The following is a 22,305-nucleotide window of genomic DNA, read 5'->3' on the forward strand; positions in this document are numbered from 1 at the left end:
AATCATACAAGCATAACCTTTATGCTCCCACTACCACGATGATTATTATAAACATAACACTTATGCTCCCACTAGCTTTGACATGTATTCAGAAACAACTTAACTTTCAGAAAAACAATACCTATTGAATTTCTTAAGTTCATGTTTCTAATACCTAATGCTTTGATAATCTTTTATCAAGGCTTCTTAAACTTATACACCTTTGCCTTAGATAGCTCATATGTGTGTCTTAAACAATTCAGACTAATTGCCAAATCTCACAATTCGAATCATGGAAAGGGATATCGTAACCATAATCGAATTCGAGAATCCAATTTTCACAATCACTATCTTCTTAAAATCTCTTTTAGTGAAAGCATTTCCTCACAGTCATTTTCATGAAGGAGGGAATCTTATGACACTTAGATTTTAATGGTGTATGTGTTCCTGTCCATGTGAATTTGTCAAAACCAAAGCTTGCGACAAATTCAAACTCATATGGATCGAACTCTTAATCTTGATTTCTTGCCTTATGGTAACACGGCTGCCCACCATGTCTTCCAAGTAGTTAAACAGATTACTCTTTCCTATCAATGTACCTTTCATTGATCAAGGTCCTTGCCTTTTATGCATTCAAATGAGAACTCATAGGGCTCACATGCATAATTAACTCAATTGGAATGGCACAGAAACAAGATAGTGTCAACACGATGGGTTATAAACCTCAACTCGTGTGCTAGTGATGATCGATAAGGTTTATTCTTGATTAGTTCTTAAACTTTTCAAGACTATTAAGGCTCCCACTGACTCCTTGACGTATAAGATTCTCTTGTCAATAAACATTTATCGACAAACAAATATTCAAGAGTTAGTGCAGCTTTTATCAAGACAAAACACTTCATAAAATTGGTCCTAGTTGGTCTTTGTCTTATCCAAGACATCACAACTTACCAATTTCAAATGTGCGAGAATAAGAAAACCTTTTTCCAAATTCTACATTTGATGAATGTTATAAACCTTTTTAAGACTTGTCACTCAATATCACAATCTTAACTCTAAGACTTGTTTTTGGAATGAAGTATGATTGACTTTCTGATTTAACCATTTTTTTCAATTATTGATTCCTCTTCTTAGACATACATTTGTACTAAGACTTACTTAGAGTATCAATTGAGATATTAAGACATATCATAAAGCATAAAAGGTACTCTCCCTTCTTCTTAGAATAGAGAAACTTTTATCTTTCTGCCTATTTGATTCTTCTTATTCGTTCTGCTATTGATTTAAACCTTTTCAATCAATTCAGAATTACACTTAATCTTATAAGTATAATCATATTTACTAAACCTTTAGTAAATCATGACAAATATCTTTGTTACTCTTGTGGTGGACTTGATCAACACACAACTTTGTGTACTCGATCTCCTAGTCCTTCTCTTGACACTTTGTCAACGAATTAGTCTAATTTCCAAATATGAAATTTCTCATTCATCATGTAACCAAGTTGCATGATTCCAAGTTTCTGTCCACTTGAAACTTGGACGATGAGAAACTTTCTCTATTTGGTAAATTCTTGACATTTCCACTATTAACATAATTAAGAATCACATCCATTCGTTGTAGAAATATGCAAACATCAATTTTTCATAACGATTTCATTGCAAGGAAATAAATAAATAAATAAATGAGTCAAAACAAAAATTTATTTTATTCATAAAAGCAGCGGAAAACATTTGTCCTTACAATGTAAAATCAACTGAAAACTATGTAGTCAAAAGGAAAATTTTCTAACAACTCTATCATAACTTTCTAAGCTCAAAATCTAATCTTCAAATCCATGCGATCGAGATCCATTTCTTCGTGATTAGACTCATCTTGCTTTTCCATCAAACTTCCTCTCTTTTCATTGATCCTGCAAAACATTCAAATGCAATCTTATCACATCATGTATTAAGAATCAACGAATAGGAACTTAATGGATTTAGATAGTGGATTTTACCTGAAGCACAACCATACTCTTTGACTCTCCCATCTTCTGGACTCTTCAGGCTCTTAGGGCAGACTTGTATCCAACGCCCTTTCTCTTGGTAGCAAACGCAGGTCGGTTCTCCTAGAACGTCCTCGGAAGCATGGTTGGTTGACTTTCCTAACAAATATGCTCCATTGCTTTGCCAAATCATTTCTGATTCAGCAGCAATGAGCATGTAAGTTAGGTCAATGAGGTTTTCGTCATGATCCATCATATAATACTTTCTTTTGAACTCATTATATGATTCAGGGAGTGACTGCGAAACCCAGTTCACAGCCAACTTACCAGGGAATGACGCACCCAACATTATCAACCTATCGATGTGTGATTTCATTCCTAGAACGTGGGCACACACGGGTTTACCATCTTCATGTTTCATTTCCAATAGGGCTTTAGTGACATTGAACCTTTCAATTCTTCGATCTTGTGGGTTAGGGTGAATGATTGGAGGAGGTGGAGGAAGTGAAGCATGATATCTTGTTCCTCGATCGAATCGTGGAATATCATCTTCATGTGGAATGCTTGTTCCACGGGATTTGAGAAGACCATAGTTGTCGTACTTTGACATCTACAAAACGGAAAAAAAAAATTCAAGTTAGTTGATAGATTGAGTCCTTAATAAATCACCCGAATGAGATACTAAGGCTAGGACCCAACACAATATTCCACAACTTGGGAGAGGGATGCCGTAACCCAAATTGCAGAACATTTGAAGGTAAGTGAATGACGATTCACTAATTTTCCACCATGAAAAACGAAAACCGATTAAGTTTTAAATACTTTGAAAACTCCTAGATCCTTTGAGATTCATTGAACTTTTCAGTGGCATGTTTAAATCTCGATATGCCCCTCTAGTTTGTGACTGAGATGCCGAGGATCACAAAGCGGGTGTGAATAACCCTGCAAATTTACATGGTGCCCCAACATGTTACAGTCACCTATTCGATGTGCCGGTAAACCACACACACTCCACTGAACTATGACAAACATTGAGTCACCCTTTTCTACCTTTGCTTAGAACCATTTAGTGTGCCGATAAACCACACACGCTCCACTAACGTCTTCGCAAGGGCACAAAGTGTAATTTCATGGAATTGCATCAATTCACTTTTGCCTAAAGTAACTAAGATTGGGAATTTGTAAAACATTTAGTTACTTTTGTACTTCATTATGCTTATAATGGAAGGTTTCTGTCCTATCCTACCCGTTCGACTAACGACCCTCCACTAGTCAAGAGTGCGGTGGGTAAGAGTGGATACCCATTTTATAGGCAATTTCCTTAAACACCCCTTATAGACTAGCTTCGTGAATGAGGCCCACTAATAGTAATACTGACTTTTACTCATACATATAATGTTAGACTTTTAATGTTATATATAGTATAGGGTGTATTTTACACTTTTAAAATACTAGGTGGTCGATTTTAACAATTATACTTTTAATTCAATTAAATTGTAAACCAAAACTTTTATGGATTTATTAAACCTTTTTTAATTATACACCTTAATTAATTAATAAAACCATAAGGGTGTGATATGAACTTTTCAAAACAATACTAGGGTTTTAGAATTTAACATTCCTAAATTAAACTTTTAATCAACTTTTAAATTCCAAAACTTGAGGGCAAGTTTTGAAACATTTCAAAACATTAGGGTTTCAACTTTTTAAATTTCAAAACAAAAACTTTTGAGTTCAAATTTAAACTATAAAACCTAAAGGGGAAAATTCAAAATTTTCATAACACAAGGATCAAATAACAAATAATATAAATTAAACAATTAATTTTATCATTATCTATATTTGACCTAATTTCAATTTCTTGCAAAATAAATTACCCAATTAATACAAATAATCAATTTTAATCATATAAGGAAGTTATTATCCAATCAATTGGTAATTATCTTTTGTTTAATCAAGGATATACTCATAAATATGTACAAAATCGGATTTTAATGACCTTTAACAAATAAGGCAAGTATCCATGAGTAAAACAGCAAGAAATCCCGAAATCCCCTCTTTCTGACGCTCGAACTCGCTGAGTACCCCTATGGAATCGCCGAGTCCACAATGGGACTCGCCGAGTTCATCAGGCAGACTCACCAAAATCGAATTTTTCAAGCATGAACAAGTTAACAAGGCATCAATACAATAGAAACAAATCAAGGCTCTGATACCACTGATGGGTTATAGCCATAAGAACATCCTATGTGCTCATACAAACCCTAATGCTTGGATCTATCTTTCTCTATTGTACATGCAATTCATCCAAGACTATAAACCCTAGATATAGTATATTATAATCAATATGACATATAAATTAGGGTTTAGATCATACCTTGATTGTTATGTAGCAATAACAATCTCAAATCCTTCTTGTATTGACTTTAGAAAGCTTAGAGTCACAAATGTCACTCCTCTAATGGTTCACAAACACCAAGAGCAAGAGGATGAAGAAGAGAAGAGAAAGGAGGCTACCCAAAACGTGTACAAACCCTAGAACGAGTCTTCACCACGTTTTTGGGGCTTAAGGGCACTTTTAAATAGAGAGGCTATTAGGGTTAACTAACAAGGAAACCCTAATTTGGATGCTTAAGCCCTAAGAAACCCATGGACTCCTTCCTTAAAGGCCTAGGACAATTTCTAATGGGTTTCCCCATAGAATTCGTCCACTCCTTTAATATGGAGTCCATTAGCTCAATATTCAACTATCATACAATTGACAGTTCCAGTCCCTTAAGTTTAATTAATGTCTTTTAGCCACAAACTTAATTCTTATTAATTCTTGACTAATATTAATTAAACAATATGATTTCTCTCCATAATTCATCCTATCAAGTTGCTTTGGTGAAGGCAACCCAAAAGGACCATGCACCATCGGGTCAAGTACACACCAAAATAGTTATGGACTTAGACACTAATCCAACAGTGGCTGCCATCGTAAAGTCACCACTGCCGCCGCCTTACACCATCCAATAGGTGGCTGGCTTCCCTTTCCAAGCAGAAGGCGTGAAGATGTGCGTGTTTCAGTTGACGAGTGTGTGGGTGTATGGCTGGAGTTCTCGGTATAGATTGGGTGGTGGCTGCTTATACCGAGAACTCCAGCCATTAAAGCTTCTGGATATACTATTTCCGAGACGACCGCAAAAGTTGAAGAACTATCTCAAGAAGTGCGAGAATTTATGGCTGAGTTCAGAACTACGTCTGACTCCAATACCGAAGCTGTAAATAAAGTTATTGCAGGTTTTCAGAATTCTCTGCAAGCTGAGAATGAGGCACTTTCTATTGTTCGTTCCTAAATAAAGGTCGACAATGCCGAGCTAAACGCCTCTGTCCTTACAAAGATAGAAAAATTACAGAAGGACTTGGCTGCTGAAAATAACCTTATGGATCAGTTGGCTGACAAGACTCAGCCAAAGTTCTTTCGCTCAACCTGCAGTATACAAAAAAGCGTGTTGATGACTTGGAATCCGAGAAGACAGTTTTCAAAAGCTGTGCTTCTAACATTAATCAGTATCTGCAGTGTCTTGTCGAGTCTCGTGACTCAGTGTTCACAGTCTCTGTTAGACAACATCTTTCGGATAAACTTCAACCAGTGTTTGCAATGTTAAATCAAGTAGACGGTGTTTCGAAAAATGGTGATCTTCCGAAACAAGGGGGAGACAAAGATGATAAAGGAGAACCCCAATCAAAGCAAACCACTGGTGAACAAGAACAAGAACAAAAACCGAAGACAAATGACCAGATGGGTAATAAATGTTCTGCATCAAATAAAGGCAAAGAGAAGATTATTGATGATGAAGAAGAATGAGAAGAGCTTTCTGAATCAGAGAAGCTTGTGTGTAAGAACAGATAAAAATATCTCGATGATCTAATGAAGCTTCGGGAAGAGTTAGAAACACAAGAGGCGGAGGCTAAAATTGCAAGAGTGACGCTTGAAACTCAGAAATCACTTTTTCCTCCATGGTCAGTTGACAAAATTCAGAAAGAAGCAATTGATGCTCCGAACATATATTGGCTTGAGCCTACGATATCTTTTGATCTAAATAACGAAGCGAATTCTCAACTTGATTTTCCAATCACTCCCAGAGCTTTCCTATTTCGGTGTTTTGGGAAGATAGAAAAGGTTGTGATCTCTGAAAAAGCAGTAAATTAGAAACTCTTCAATTTCTACTTGAAGTACGCCAAGCCTCCATATCAGTCTTGGAGCCTAAAGAGGATTGTGGGGTTGAAGGTTTGCTCAACAGTGCCTACTGAGGATTTTATGAACATAAGGTTCAAGGGATTTCGGGGAGTCAATAAAGTGTTGGATGAATTCACTTTGGCAGACTTGCCATTTATGAATCTATACGACAGGATCTCATTGTTCAAGGTGGATGAGAAGAAATACGAACCCATCGTTGCCCATCTGAAAAAGATGCTAATCTGCTACATATTGGAATTTGAAAAGATGGATGTGGAAATAGCATTGGTGTTGCAGAAAAAGCCAGTAGTGGAACCCGAGGAGCATCCTCAACACGTTAAGAGGATGAAGTTGGGAGTTATTCAGAAAGAGCACTGGAGTGTTGCGTATAATCTAAAGTCTGGTGAAAAAGTTCAGAAGAGTATATTCTTTCCGAGAGACAAACATCTTTACTCAACCACTACTCTGAAGACTATTCTCGTAATGGTTGAAACTTGCAAGGCGAACTCTGCTGCGTATCTGAAGTGCTTTTCGGATATGATCAGATGGTATCTCGGTGTCCGAAGCGTTCTTCTGAATTTGATGCCCGAACTTTTCAACGCGCAGAGAAGGCATGAAGACTCTCTTTCGCAATTTAACACAAAGGGGGAGATTGTTGGACTTAATAGTGTTGTGTCAACTGTGTGCATAGTTTAGTATGTTTTATTATGGTTTGGGCTTGTCCATTCTCGGATCTAATTAGTAGTTTAGACTATAAATATTGTGCATGCATGTATTTTTAGGGTTAACGTTTGGTAACCTAATTGCCGTACGCTCTTACAGAGAAGTTCTTGAGAACTCTTCTATAGTCATTTAATCTAAGCGTTTAGCACATGTGTGATCTTCATTGTTCTTGTCATTTAAGTCATGTTATTTAATATAGAATCTATCGATCATATTTATTGTTCTCATAATCCTTTCACGAAGGCTCTGAATAGGGTTAAGCATAACTAGCATACTAAGAACATAGTCTTAAGATATAATATTAGTTTTAGTAGTTAGTTGATATTTTGAAACTTGTATCAAAATAAATGTAATCGATTTTGTGATTAAGTAATGGAGATTATTTGAGTATGGTTACTACATTTTTCAATTATTTATTCTTGTGTTTTGTTTTGGGATTAACTGGATTAATTAAAAGTAGAAGGACTAAAGGTGATAATGTTCAAAAGTTGAGCATTGAAGAATTCCAGAACCTTCCCATAGGGGGTGGTTTTAGAGGAGGGTTCTAGGGTTTCTTGGAAGCCTTAGGGAGCAAGAAAAGGGATAAGGATTATCCAAGGAAATCTGCCTCCTTACTCACCTATATAAACCCCTTATGGGTTCATAATGTCGGCCATCCCATTCTAAGAGCCTTAGATCCAAAATTCCTTCCCCTCTCCTCTCCCCCTAAAGTCTTCTATTGCTAGAGTTTGGGTAGAAACCATTAGAGGCACGAGATTTCTGGTGCTTGCTTTCTGATGCTTGATCAAGAAGGAATTGTTGATTGTTTACCATAATAATCAAAAGGTGTGAAAACTCTAAAACCCTTTATGAATTTCGAAAATAGTAGAGTAATCCTAGGGTTCTTGATGTTTAATTGTTTTTTGCAAATCAATAGTGAAAACATATGTCCTTTAGGTTGCATAGGAACTTAGGGTTACGTTTTTTATGCCACATATTTTTTTGTAACCTATAAAACCTATCAATAGGATCATATGTTATTATTAATATCATTCAATATTTAGTATTGATCATATAGATCCAACCTATATTACCTAAGAAGTGGTTCCTAGCCCAATATTGAAGAAGGATTCTTTTCAACCACTCAAAAGCTTGCCAATAAAAGTTACTAAACTCCATTATGCAATTCTCAAATTCTGACACTGTAGTGGCTATTGCACACTTCCATAAGTGATCCTTTTACTCTTTAGCTTTCTAAGTTTTCATCATATTATCATAAATGTGTCGGGGGCAAAACCTATGTTCGACATGTGGGTATAATTGTGCAATTACAGGTAAGATGCCCAATGATATAGACGTTATAAAAAACATTAGCAAATTTTATTAAACAAAAAAATTTAAAAGTTTAGTTAGAATAAGAATACCTTTTTCCTGTCACTTATGAAAGCGAATTTAGAATTTCTATACAGTTCTAAATCATCCCCTAAGCATTCAAGAAACCACTTCCAACTGTTTGTATTTTCAGCCTCAATGATTTCATATGCTACATGGTATATGCCATTGTTTGAGTCTACTACAACAATAGTGAAAACCTGGCCAAGAAAAAGGGACATTTCATAAAAGCCCCATCTAACCCCAAAATATCTCTTACTCTAGCTTTAAACCCTTTCTTTAATGAACCTAAGCAAACATACACTCTTTTGAATTGCCTTGTAGGGTTTGAGATGTTAGATTCAATAACTACTTCCAGTGTCATTGTTGTACCCTCATTTGTTGCTTGTAGTTCAAGAAATAGTCTCGCAACACATGATACTACTTTTTGTAGTCACCAACAACCTCTATTAAAGCTGATGATTTTCCATATGAATCTTGTACATTGATACTCCCAGTTGTAAGTTTTTTGTAACTTGATCTTGAATTCTTCGTAGTGGCACAGTTAGATTTAACTCTGCCTGATCAATGATTTCCTTACAAATGAATTTTGTAGTGCAAGTACTAATTTTTCTTGTTTGGTAATTAGTATGATTTTCATTCAAAGTTTTAACATACCAATACTCACTATCCTTTGACCATGAACACTGCATTGATCTAGGACACTTCACTTTATTACTTCGACCACTTGCATTCCTTCAGGTATAATACCTCTACACTCCACTTTAAGTCTTACTTTGTCGTTTTTTTTAAGAAAAGATTCCTTCTAGTTTTAATAAAATGTTGGTTGACTTTCTCTTTTATGTAATTCTTGGATTTATACTTTTGCCTCATGTAGAAAGGGGTTTCATGCACTACACCATGTAAGCATCTATTCTCCTTTCCCAACTATTTCAAGATTGATTTCATCTTCTCATCATCATTGTCTTCTCCTAATGAGTCCAACTCTGTTGGATTTGGTGTTTAATTCCATAACTATAATTGGTATGTACTTAATTTGATATGTAGCATGGTCCTTTTGGGTTGCCTTCACTCATGCAACTTGACAAGATGACTAGTGGAGAGAGAGTAGAATTTATTGTGTGAAATAATAAATTGTTACTTAAATGATTTTATCAATATATTATTTGGAAATCATATTATTAATTGGTGATTAATCAGAAATTAATTTGATATTAATTTTGGGATTAAAAGAACTGATTAATAATGGAGGGGGTTGTTTTGCAAATTATTGATAGTTGTAGAACTGGGCTATTGGACTCCTTGATTAGGAGTGGACGAAATCCTATAGGGAGGCTCTATAGATTTCGTACAAGGTCTGATAAGGAGGAGTCCATGGGCTACTTAAGCCTTAAGCAGGAATTAGGGTTTCCTCCAGAAACACTAGTAGCCCACAACTATATAAAGACCCCTAAGAACTTGGAATTTCGGCCTATGCTTGAAAGAACGAAACCTTAGCCGATTACTAAGTGTCTCTTCTCTCATCTTTTACATTGGATGTTTGTGACTCCACTAGAGGTGCAACACTTGGGGCACTAAGGGTGTGTTTGGGATGGCTTTTTGAACATAAAAGTCCTTTTTGTAAAAGAACTTTGTAGAAAAGATGGTGTTTAAAATGTGTTTGGCTTGTCTTTTATGACTTTTAAGTGATAAAAGCTAAAAGTCACAAAAAGATCGGAATTCCTATCTTTTCTCCAGCCAACTTTTCCTTCTTACTAAAAGTTGGTTTTAAAAGATCTTTTTAAATTGCCAAACAACTTTTAGTAATTTTTAACTTTTTGGAAAAGTTAAAAGCCCAAAAGATGATTAAAAAGAAATGTCAAACACCCTCTAAGCTTTCAAGAGTCAAGGATCTTCAAGGATTGTTCTTGTTATTACTATATAACAAGTGAGGTAATAATCTAACCCTAATTTCATATGAATTTCGAATCTTGTATACTAGATCTAGGAATGTAGATATACTCAAAACCCATCACACTCCTCATTGTTTATTGCCTCAACATCTTTTATATCATCTTCTTCATTTTCACGCTCTTCTATATGCTTTCTTTTTTCAATGTATTCAACATCTAAGTTTATATACATGTGAAAGTCGGTCATATCCACCTCTACATCACTCCCATAATTTCCTCATTTTCCAAATAATCATTGTCACTCTCACTCTCATCACTTTCTCCATCTACTTCTACTTCATCTTCATCATCACTTCCAACTGTATAGTTTGTCTTTTTCCCAAATAATGGATCAAAGTTTTCAAAGTCATATAATTCGACATTTGCTATTAGCTCTGTATTTGGTAAAAATCGTCAAAAAAATCCAAAAATATTTTAATCCAGTGATTAGAAGATGATTCTAAACATTAAGTGCAAAACATAGTGTACATTACTGTGAATGAGATTAGGGTGTTAATTATACATATTTGTTCTGGAGCATGAATCGACCAAATTGATTTCCTTGTTAAATTTGTTCGGGAATAAGCTGTAGCTCCCCGTATCTTTAATGGATAAGGATATGGTAACATATTTGTCGAGATTAAGAATCGTCCATAAAGAACATGTCAATGTATTGTTATATGTGCCATAAAGAATTCAATTCAAGAATATTATGATGTTGAGCATAAATTATTTCAAATAATAATCTTGAATGATATTTTTGTCTACAAAATCTATTTAAATATTTAACAATGTTTGACATACAAAACAAGGACATGTAATAAATTCCGAAAGAGACGAGCATCGATTTCAAGAACATACACCGACCTCCGATAAAAGCATTTTAATTTTCCAAAAAGAAAATATTTTAAGAAATTTATCAATTATAGTATTTCACCCCGATAACCGCAACATAATAGAATCCACCAGAAGCCCAAGATGTTAACAAAAGAAGTTTCGTAGCCTTGCAACATGTTAACGTAGCAAACTGGCTGACCCCGACCAAGCAACACAAACTCCAAATAAATTAGCAAACTATTTTTCAGTTAGAATTATTATATTATAATGCTGAAATCCCATTACTCTAGATGTTAGAAAATCGGGGTATAGAATTGCTCGGATCAGTGAGAGTTGTAAAACACTTTCAGATTAAAACATTTCGAGGGTACACTCGAAAATCTCTAATTGGATAAAACTCACAGTTTTCTAGAATGAATAATGAAGAAGATGATATGAAGATCTGTACCCAAAATGATTTCGAAATTAATCATATAAAAGGAAACAACCTCCTGTCTTAAAACTGCCAAATGACAGTTTTATGTCCCAAAACTGTTCAAAACGGTCATAAACTAACTTAAAACCGGGTCTGAAATATGGATCACAAAACCAGATGTATTTACAGAAAATACAGATTTATGAGCTTTGTTCAATAATTGTCAAAATGACATTAATCAACAAATTAACCCTATTACATTTAAACAATATTTAATGATATAAAATCATCAACACTAGAAAAATTTGCTAATGAGATTGATATCTACTAATGCCGTGAAATTTTATTTAGTGGCATGATGAAGTAATGTAATTAAGTTAGTGCAAGAATGACCTGTTTGAGTCGAGCACTCTAATAAACGAGTATTCCTAACTAATCTCTTACGTATGTGCTTTAATCCTCATGGCTGTGGTCCAGTTCAATGATGACAAGTTCGTAGTCCAACATGATTTATAGGCCATCAAAAACACCATAATGCATTTTATTTGGATGAACTACAACTATTCATGTATGTTACATTAGTAACATTAATTTGAATCATTCTTAGAGAACCATCTAAAAAGATGATGTAAAACCTAGTTAGTCTAGTTGTAAGTTATATATTTTGGTCTTTATGGAGATACATGTTTATAAATGCGCCACACCATATGCAAATGATACAAAAATAAAATAAAAAACATAAATTTAATAAACATTGCATCCATCTATACCTCCATTGGCCATAAAAAAATTCCAAATTCAGGATTATTTGTTTATTAAAAGTGCATAGAGTCTACAAATGAGATTCAATTATACTGTCCTAAAGTTTTCAAGAACCCACTATAGATCTCTATGGTGCGACTTACTTTTGAGTGTTTTGATTTTTTAATACCCCAATTAAGTTTAATCCTGCAAGAAAATATCTTCCTTTGGTATATAATTATTATATAATTATGATAAAATTGCAAAAATGGTCCCTGTGGTATGCATTTTTTTGGGGTTTTAATCCAAACCCCGATTTTTTTGGATTGGTGGTCCTTTTGAGCTAGTTTGCTTGCAGTTTTGGTCCCTGTCCAAACTAAAAAAACTATTATACCCTTAATGAATTTATTTTTTATTTTTCTTTCACTTTTAATATTATTATTATTATTATTATTAAATATAAAAATGGGCCCACTTATCCTCTCTCTCTCTCTCTCTCGGCAGAAACCCAGATCAAGAATTAGTTTTTGGTTCACACACACACACACACACACTTCTTGCATGATTTCTTTCGATTTTCTAGTTTTTTTAACTACATGTTTGTATGATTTCAATCAGTTACATATTCAGGTAACACTGAATGAGTTGGTAACAGAAGTCATTGAAATCGAAACCGTGAAACATTGCTTTTGAGGATTGTAGATGAAAAGGGTTTCTTCAGTTCTTAGGATACATACACCCACATATGAAATAATTTGGGTCCATTCACACATGATTTTCTAGAGTAAAAACCAAAGATCATAGATGTATCTTAGGACATGAACATGAAGATCGATTCATTTTACTGTTCAGCAGCCTCCCCTGTAACCAATCACAAATTCACCACCGTCTACCATTTTTGATGAATTGAAACAATCCATCTCCCTCTATGCCTACCCTTAATCTTCCTTTGAAATCGATTCCGGATTGTAAAGCAAAAACATGAAGAACAATGGTTTGAGATTGTAGGTGAGGTTTTAGAGAAAACGAAAGTGGTACAAACCCCGATTCCGATTGTCGGATTTCAAATCAAACACCGCCATCATGTTCCCCTTGATGTTGAAGTCGAGTGCAATCCGGAGAAAATCGAAGCAAGCAGAATTGACCACACGATAACAATGGTCGGATTTCGATCAAAACTGTGGTGGGTGGGATGAGGGGCATCGATTACGGTATCTGCAATCACCCTCTTCGTCATTTGCCTAAGATTTGACGATGAAACTGGTTACTGTAAACTTAGGTCACCACATTATGAATCTGCATCTAAACATTACTCTATCATCTTCTTGAAAATCCCAATTTGGGTTTGAATCATCCTTCCTGAAAATCCCAATATGTGTAGAGAACTAGCTGCTCAATAGTCGAATAATAGGTTTGTGTAAAAAGATGAAAAAACAAAGGCTTTATGTTTTAGGTTCTTGAAGGTGGTCAATGAAATCGAAGAACCAGGTTTCTTTCTCTTGGGTATCTCCTTGTGAGTGTAATCGGTGGTTCTTCTGTAATGAGAGAGAGAGAGAGAGAGAGAGATGAGGTGGATAAGTGGGCCCATTTTTATATTTAATAATAATAATAATAATATTAAAAAGTGAAAAGAAAAATAAAAAATAAATTCATTAAAATAGTCTTTTTAGTTTGGACAGAGACCAAAACTACAAGCAAATTAGCTCAAAAGGACCACCAATCCAAAAAAATCGGGGTTTGGACTAAAACCCCAAAAAAATGCATACCACGGGGACCATTTTTGCAATTTTGTCTATAATTATTATGTAATTTGAACAAAATTTATCATATTTTTTGAAAAATCGGTTTTAATAGTGTGTTACCTTTTTTATAATTTAGTTATTAAGTTTTTTAATTTCTGTAATATTGACCATTTAACCGATCAACTCAGTTACCCATAGAAATGACATACTGCCATTGAGGACATGATATTATTTCGTTATGTGGTGTTGACGTAATGATGACGTGTTAATTTTTTTTAAAAGTTGCACAAAACACCACATTGTCATTTTTTTATAATTTTCATTATTATTATTTTTGTTCCAAATCGAATGACCTATTTGTATAAATAAAATTTAGTATGTTTGAAACGGTATAAATACATTTTTCGCATTTAGAAATATATATTTTTTAATGAATACCAGCTTTATATATTTAAACTATGGGCGAAAATTAATGACACGACACGAAAAAAATACACGACACGAAACGAAATTGGAAACGAAACTCATATTTGAATTAGTGTTCGTATCAATCGTACAAAACATTATATGGTGTTGTGTCGTGTTCGTGTTCAAAATTCGACACGAAATTGACACGATTTGACATTTGTTTGTCGTGTTTTTCATGTTACGTATGTTTAAATATTGATTAAATAAACTAATTGCTATATTATGTTATATTTGTTGTGTCGTGTCGTGTGTGTTGCTTTTTAATTGGTTCGTTTTCGTGTTAGTTAAAAAAACACGAGATCGTGTCGTGTCGTGTTACATAAAACCATGCCATGTCGTGTCCTGACAGAAAACACGACATGATGGTCCGATTTGCCACCTCTAATTTAAACTGTAATGATGTAGTTTAAGAGTAAGATTTAGAAGGTGTCTACGTATGTGTTAGCCACTTTAAAAAAATACATAAAAACATAAAGATACAATTTAATAAAAATATGTATTAATTGCAACATCTTTTGTAATTGAGCTCTTGATAATTAATAATTGATATGAAACTTGCTAATTGTTAATTGAGCCACAGCTAATTAAATCAATTGTATATTTAAAAGTTATGTTCTTATCAATACAACTTACACTTTTATTGTTATTTTCTTGATTTAGTTACCTGGTTAATAAGTTTATTATGTGTAGTTGAAAGCTGTTCAATTTCAATAACAAATTATAATATTTAACCTGTCAATTCATATTTCACATAACATTTGTTATGTAACTTATTATTATTATTATACATGTAACTGTTTAGTGCTCATTTTAGGATCACTAAATGATTTAAAAGCCTATTTTTACCCTAAATTTTAAAAAATTTCCATGGTTTTTAAGCTTAAAAAGACAAATTTACATTAAACTTCGTGATGGATTTCAAATGTTACGGTTGATGTTTTTTTTGTCTCATTCAACTATGATTGATCTGCTTTGGTGGGTCTCTTATCGTCTATTTGATAGGTTGGTGGGAGTTGGACTTCCTTTTATGAAGTCCTACGCTCTTAAACAAATTGACGACTTATTAACTTGTTTTTTTACAAGTTCGCCTAAGTTTCTTAAGTCCCCACCACCTATTCGACGAGTATTGGTTTTCATCTCACGAAATCCAAATATAGTTTTTTACAAGCTACTTATATAAATTGAGACTTACATCCCCACTTGTCATTACAAGTGCAACCCAAGTCTCTTGGGCTCCCCTCCTCTTATTTAGTGGGTTGGTGAGAATTGTTTTCGTTTTATGAAAATCAAAATATAAAACGTTGTGTTTTGCAATTGAATTGACAATTTTATTTCACTTGTTATTGCAAGTGTAACATGTGTTCACGGGTTCTCACCGCCTATTTCACGGGTTTTGGTAGGAGTTGGTCTTCTTTTCAAGAAGCCCGTATTATTTTTATATTGAATTGACGGATTTTGTTTCACTTGTGAAAACATATGCAACATTCTTTGGTGGGTCTCTCATCTCCTATTCGACGGGATGATGGAAGTTGGACTTCATTTTACAAAGTTCAAAATTTCTATTGATCGACTGATGAATTATTATTCTTTTACATATACTATTATATACTTTTATAAATATATGTAAGAGTGTATTTTAAATCTTTTAAGAATACAATGTCTAAATCTTATTAACTTAATTAACTTTTAATTAATTAATGTTTAAACCTTTTAAGATTTAATAATTATCTTTTAATTAAGTATTTAATTAATTATATTAAATCTTTTAAGAATTAAAGAATTATCTTAATTAGACTTTAAATTAAGTAATATTAATTCTTTATTTCCTTCCTTAATTTTCGAATTAGGGTTTATCTAATTACCTAGTTTAAATGTTAAGATTTTAAGCAATTAAAATAACCATTAATATCTAGTATAATTATCCTACAATTCAATAAAGCAAGAAAATCTTGAGACCCGATCTGCCAGGCAGAGTGCGCCACTCTAGCAAAGAGGAGCGTCGCGCCTGCGATGCAACTAGTTTTTTTTCCCGTTTCTATAGTTTTTCACCAACGCGCGTATAATAGAAAATTTTTTAGGCTCTGATACCACTAATAGGTTTTTAGGTTAAAAAACAAAATATTTACGCTGCGAAATCATAAAGCAATTTTATGGGCATGTGCAACCTAGAGATCTAAGACATTTTCTCATTACAACAACATACTATGAAACTAAAGATATAATCGACTAATTTCGAAAATCAACTAGATTAGAAACATACCTTTAGCTATAACTGAATATAGTAACCCTGAATCTTCAAATTTTTTTGGAAAGCTAGCCCCCAAAATGTGGATGTCTCTAATGCTTCATACATAATATCCTAGAAACCCTAGGAACGAAAAAATAGAGGAGGGAGGAGAGAAAATCTGATTTCTTGCCTGTGAAGGCTAGGGATCGATTTTTGCATGCTAGGGGCCCCTATTTATATCTAGTTAATCTACATGATAAACCCTAATTTGAATAATTAAATAATAGAATTTAATATATTCAAGACAATTATCCTTATCAATGATAGGAGGCTTCCAGAACCCTTCTGGAACCTCTTTTAAATCGTCCACGATAGGGAGGTTTAGAATTGTCTCCTTTGCTTAACAATTGAACAATTGCAATTCAACCCCCGCATCTTTAGTTAATTCTAATTAATCCAAAATTAAATTCCAATTAATTCTAAATTAATTATTAACCATTTCTAATTAATTTATTAATCGTATAATAAATTAACAAATCATTTCCTCACTCTCGTAAAGTTGTTTCTAGCTATTTCTAGTTATTCACAGGAACCCAAAAGGACTTTGTTTTTATTCCATAAAGTTATACCAATTTAGTTATGACCTTAGATAACTAATCCAACAAAAAGAAATATAGTTCACCGCGTTGCACCGATAACGAATCACTACGCCACACCCTATGGGCGGTGTTTCCTTGGGCCATCTCCACATCAACACCATACGAGGTGCATTTTTGGTACCACATAGCCTTAATGCATCAACGCAATTGACATCATACGTTGTCCTATATTGATGAGTTTTATCCATAAGAACATCGTATGTGCTCATGCAAACCCTAATGCTTGGATCTAGGGTTCTCTATTGTACATGCATTCATCCAAGACTTTAAACCCTAGATCTAGCATATGATAATCGATATTAATATATGAAATAGGGTTTAGATCATACCTTGATTGTTATGTAGCAATAACAATCTCAAATCCTCCTTGTAATGGCTTAAGAAAGCTTAGAGTCACAAGTGTCACTCCTCTAATGGCTCACAAACACCAAGAGCAAGAGGATGAAGAATGAGAAGAGAGGAGGTACCTAAAAACGTGTGGAAACCCTAAGGAAACTCTTAGCCACATTTTTGGTGTCCTAGGGATCCTTAAATAGTGAGGCTATTAGGGTTATCTAACAAGGAAACCCTAATTTGACTGCTTAGGCCCTAAGCAACCTATGGACTCCCTCCTTAGAGGCCTTGGACGATTTCTAATGGGTTTCCCCATAGAATTCGTCCACTTCATCCTCTATGGAGTTCATTAGCCCAATATCCAACTATCACACAATTGACAGTTCTAATCCCTTATGTTTAATTAATATCTTTTAGCCACAAAATTAATTCTTAATTAATTATTGACTAATATTAATTAAACAATATGATTTCTCCTTTAATATATTATTCTCATAATATATTAATAAACCATAATTAATCCTCTCTCTCTCCATAATTCATCCTATCAAGTTGCTTTGGTGAAGGCAACCCAAAAGGACCATGCACCATCGGGTCAAGTACATACCAAAATAGTTATGGACTTAGACACTAATCCAACAGTCTCCCACTTGGATAAGTCTAATAACTATTATGCGTATGACTTTAGATCCTGATTCGTAATCGTAGCTTTCAAAAGCCGCTGTCAACTCTGATCGTATCAGAAGCGTGTCCTTTAGATAAGGGATCATATATTCCTCCATTCTAGATATCGTATATGTAACGCCTGTGTTTCTGGGCCTGTCATTAATGTTGATATAATAGTCTAGGTTAACCTTTGTAACCCGTTTTGAAATAATAGAAGTGTATTATTTGAGTATTATGTGTTTTGTGCTTAATTGCTTAATTATGTGGTTTGATTAATTAAGAATAAAAATAAGCGTCAAAATTTAAGTGTAAAATAAACTTGATATCTTTGGATAATGTTGTAGTAGTTGAAACGAGGTTTCCGAATATATATAGAACGCCCAAATCTGACTTTGTATGAGGAAGTTATGATTTATCGAAGTTTCGGCTTAGCGGTATGCAGCCTGAAATACTCGATTTGAGATCGAGCGGTTTTTAGCCGAAACAATCTAAACGAGAATCGAAGATCTCGTTGTTGGTATCGAAGCGATGAAAAGTTAGGCGAGAACGGACGTCAAACGAAGAAGTTATGAATTTATAACGAAGTTTTTCTGTCCCGGCCTATTAAAAATAAATAATAAAAATAAAGTCAAAATTAGCCGACGAAGTCTAAACGAAAGTTGTAGAGCGTAGTCTCACCTTCGCGTGGATATAAAGAACGTCGAAAACGGAGTTCGTATGAAGAAGATATGAATTTCCGAAGTTTATTAAATAATTTGTTTTTAATTTTAATTGGAAAATCCGGCATTATCCGAAGGGGAGTCAGCGATCCGATCCGAAGTACGCCCCGCGTACACCGAGGATGTCGACATTCGCACTCGAGTCTTCGGATGACGCATGCAGTGACGTTTCGGAAGCAGTATGCCCCGCGTACTCCGAGGCTCCAGCCTCCTATAAATAGGATGCGAGGGCAACCGGTTCTTTTGTTCATTTTCTCTCTTCTCTCTCCCGTTTTGCATCGATTTGCATGCCAGAAATACCCCGAAGCCCCGGTATTATTCTCGAGTCCCGAAGCAAGATCTGAAGCCCCGAGAATCCCGAAGAGCGTGATTCCCGAGCCAAAGCTCTGCCCGCGAGAAGTTCGATTTTTGTAGAGATCTTCCAGATCTGTTGAGGATTACTACTTCTACAAGCCGTAGTGCTGTCCGATCATCTTCTGATCAAGTGAGTGTGTAGTTACTTTCTTCTAACGCATAATTATGAATTATTTTATACGAAATACGTGTTATGTGAGTGTATACTACCTTTCATAAACACGATAATAATACAAGTATGGTTTGAGTGTATTAATTATATTGTTGTTTATGTGTATAATTTTGTTGTTATATGTGTGAATGTATATTCATTCTCTTCTATCTCATAGATCTGATTTATTTCCTATGAAATACGTGTTATGTGGGTGTGCCTCATCTGTTATGTGGAAGATGTATTGAATGAAAATGATATACAGGTTTTAAACTATGTATAAAAATATATATTTTTATCTACTAATATGTTGGGTAGAACATGGGTAGATAGTTCGTGTGTAATAAACAGATGAGGGACCTCGATGTTGTTGTTGTTGTTGTTGATCTAGTTATTCAGCGGAGTATGGATAACGACCACAGATTCTTTCTAGACAGTCCAGTGGAACGCTAGCAGGTTTATAACCTGTAGGTGTTGTGAACGATGTGTTCACCGGTGTACTCTATCCCCCTCATGGTTGCCTTTAGGATATCTATTGTTGAGGAAACCCCTTAGCAGTAATGTCCGTCCCGATGAAAATCCTAGATTAGGTCCCTTGAGATAGATGTTATTTTAGGGACGTAAAGTGAGGATAATGGGAATGGGTAATCGGGATAGTGATTGGTTGGTGAAATTAAATATAATTTATTTATTGTGGGTTGAAAACCCTATATGCTCACCAGGCTCCCAAGCCTGACCCACTCAGTTTTATTTGTATTACAGGAAGTGGCGCAAGGGCGTAAGATGGATGAATCATCGAGTTGTTTTGTTTACAAGTCTGTATATGTATATATTTGTTGAATAACTTGTAATGTTATCGTTTATGCTTTATGGTCTGTATCGGAACATGACATCCCGAGTTTTGATTATATATAATGAAAATGCATCTCTTGATGAAATGCTTTGATAAATATTATTTTATCATGTTTTGTTTTGGGAACAAATTCCGCAACTCTTTTAAATCAAAAGGATTTACTCTGAAATTATTTAAAAAGCATAAATGTAATCGGTCTTTTCTGGCCTTGATTTTGGGGATGTCACAGTTGGTATCAGAGCATTAGTTTAAGCGAACTAGGAATTTGTAGGATTTCTAGACTTAAATTTAGAATGCTAAGTGGAATTTTGAGATGTGTGTTTGTTGGATTTTTGACACGGGCACTAGTTTATTTTAGGAAAGTTGCCTAAAATGCTTTTATGTGCTAAATGTTATATGTTGCCATATATGATATTATTTGTTCGGATCTACGGTTTGTTGCCAACCGGATATGAAGGTTTATGTGTTTAGGATTCTAAGCGTATGTTTACGATATTAGAACTAGCATGTAATCGTTTGGAGTAATAAGGTGAAATTATTCGGTGTGTAGATCAAAAATGGTGAGAACAAGGAGTGGCGTTGGAAACGCGGATGAAAACAGGAATCAACCGCCAGTGATTGAGCAAATACCTGTTGTAGCAGCAGCGCCAGAACCAATAACAATGGCTGGGGTGCAACCATGATTCGGGCTATGTTAGCCGAACAAAGGGATGAGATGCGACAGATGTTGCATGATAACAGGGATGAACCTATCATACCTATTGAGGAACCCGAATTGATTCTCGAGCAATCGGAGGAAGGGAACAATAGTCGCATTATGAGTCAAGTTGGGACTCAAGGAGAACGAAGAACGATCCAGAAAGGAGAAACAACAAGGATGGGCGAATGTACAAGAACTTCTTGGGCGCCAAGCCGCCAAGTCTTTCTGGGAGCCCAAAGCCAGTTGAAATAATGGATTGGATCTCCGAGATGGAGATGGTATTTGAAAGTTGCGACTGTAGCAACAAACAGAAGACTGTGTTTGCAGTCAGACAACTAAAGACTGGAGTCTTGAGTTGGTGGAAGTTGTTGGCAGATACTATGCCACGAGGAGAAGCCCTGAAAATGTCATGGGAGGAGTTCTTGGAACAACTAAGGGTGCAGTATTGTTCAGAGATAGATCTGATTGATCTGAACAATGAGTTCCAAAACTTGAAGAAGGGGAGGATGAGCATAGACGACTATGCTACTGCATTCACTGAGAAAATGAAGTTATTTCCGTACCTAGTGCCAACGGAATTCTCCAAGATTGAGAGGTTTGCTAATGGACTGCCTGCCGACTTTGGTCCGACAGTCAAGATGGCAACTACTCTAAAAACGGTTGTTCGTGCAGCTAAGAATGTGGAGGCCCAGCAGAAGGAAAAGGGTCTGGAAAGGATAGATGTTGGTGAAAAGAGGAAGTTCGATGGAACTTCAGGGTCCAATAAGAAAAACAAGTTCTCGAAGTCTGGTTCGAGGGGAAGTGGAGGCGAAGCGAAATGGTGCGACAAATGTAAGAAGAAGCATCATGGAAAATGTGAGGTAGTGGCCACGTGCTACAAGTGTGGAAAGCCAGGGCACTATGCCAATGAATGTACCCTCTCTAAGAAGGTTTGCTATGGTTGTGGTGAAGAGGGACACATGTCGAGGGACTGCCCGAAGAAGAAGGAGGCAGCTAGACCCAACATTCCGCCAAAGCCAAAGGCGAGAGCATTCCAGATGACACTGGAAGCTGCTAAAGATGCAGCTGATGTCGCTTCAGGTACCTTTCTCGTTAACGAATTGTCTGCCCAAATTTTATTTGACTCTGGAGCCAACTACTCCTTTATATCGCATGAATTTGGTAGAAAACTAGCTTTGCCAGTTGATAGACTAGATAATGCCTTATTAGTCGAAGTTGCTAGTGGCA

This window comes from Lactuca serriola, chromosome 2 (genome assembly GCF_051521515.1).
Source record: "Lactuca serriola cultivar US96UC23 chromosome 2, Lser_US96UC23_V15, whole genome shotgun sequence".
Classification (NCBI taxonomy): domain Eukaryota; kingdom Viridiplantae; phylum Streptophyta; class Magnoliopsida; order Asterales; family Asteraceae; genus Lactuca; species Lactuca serriola.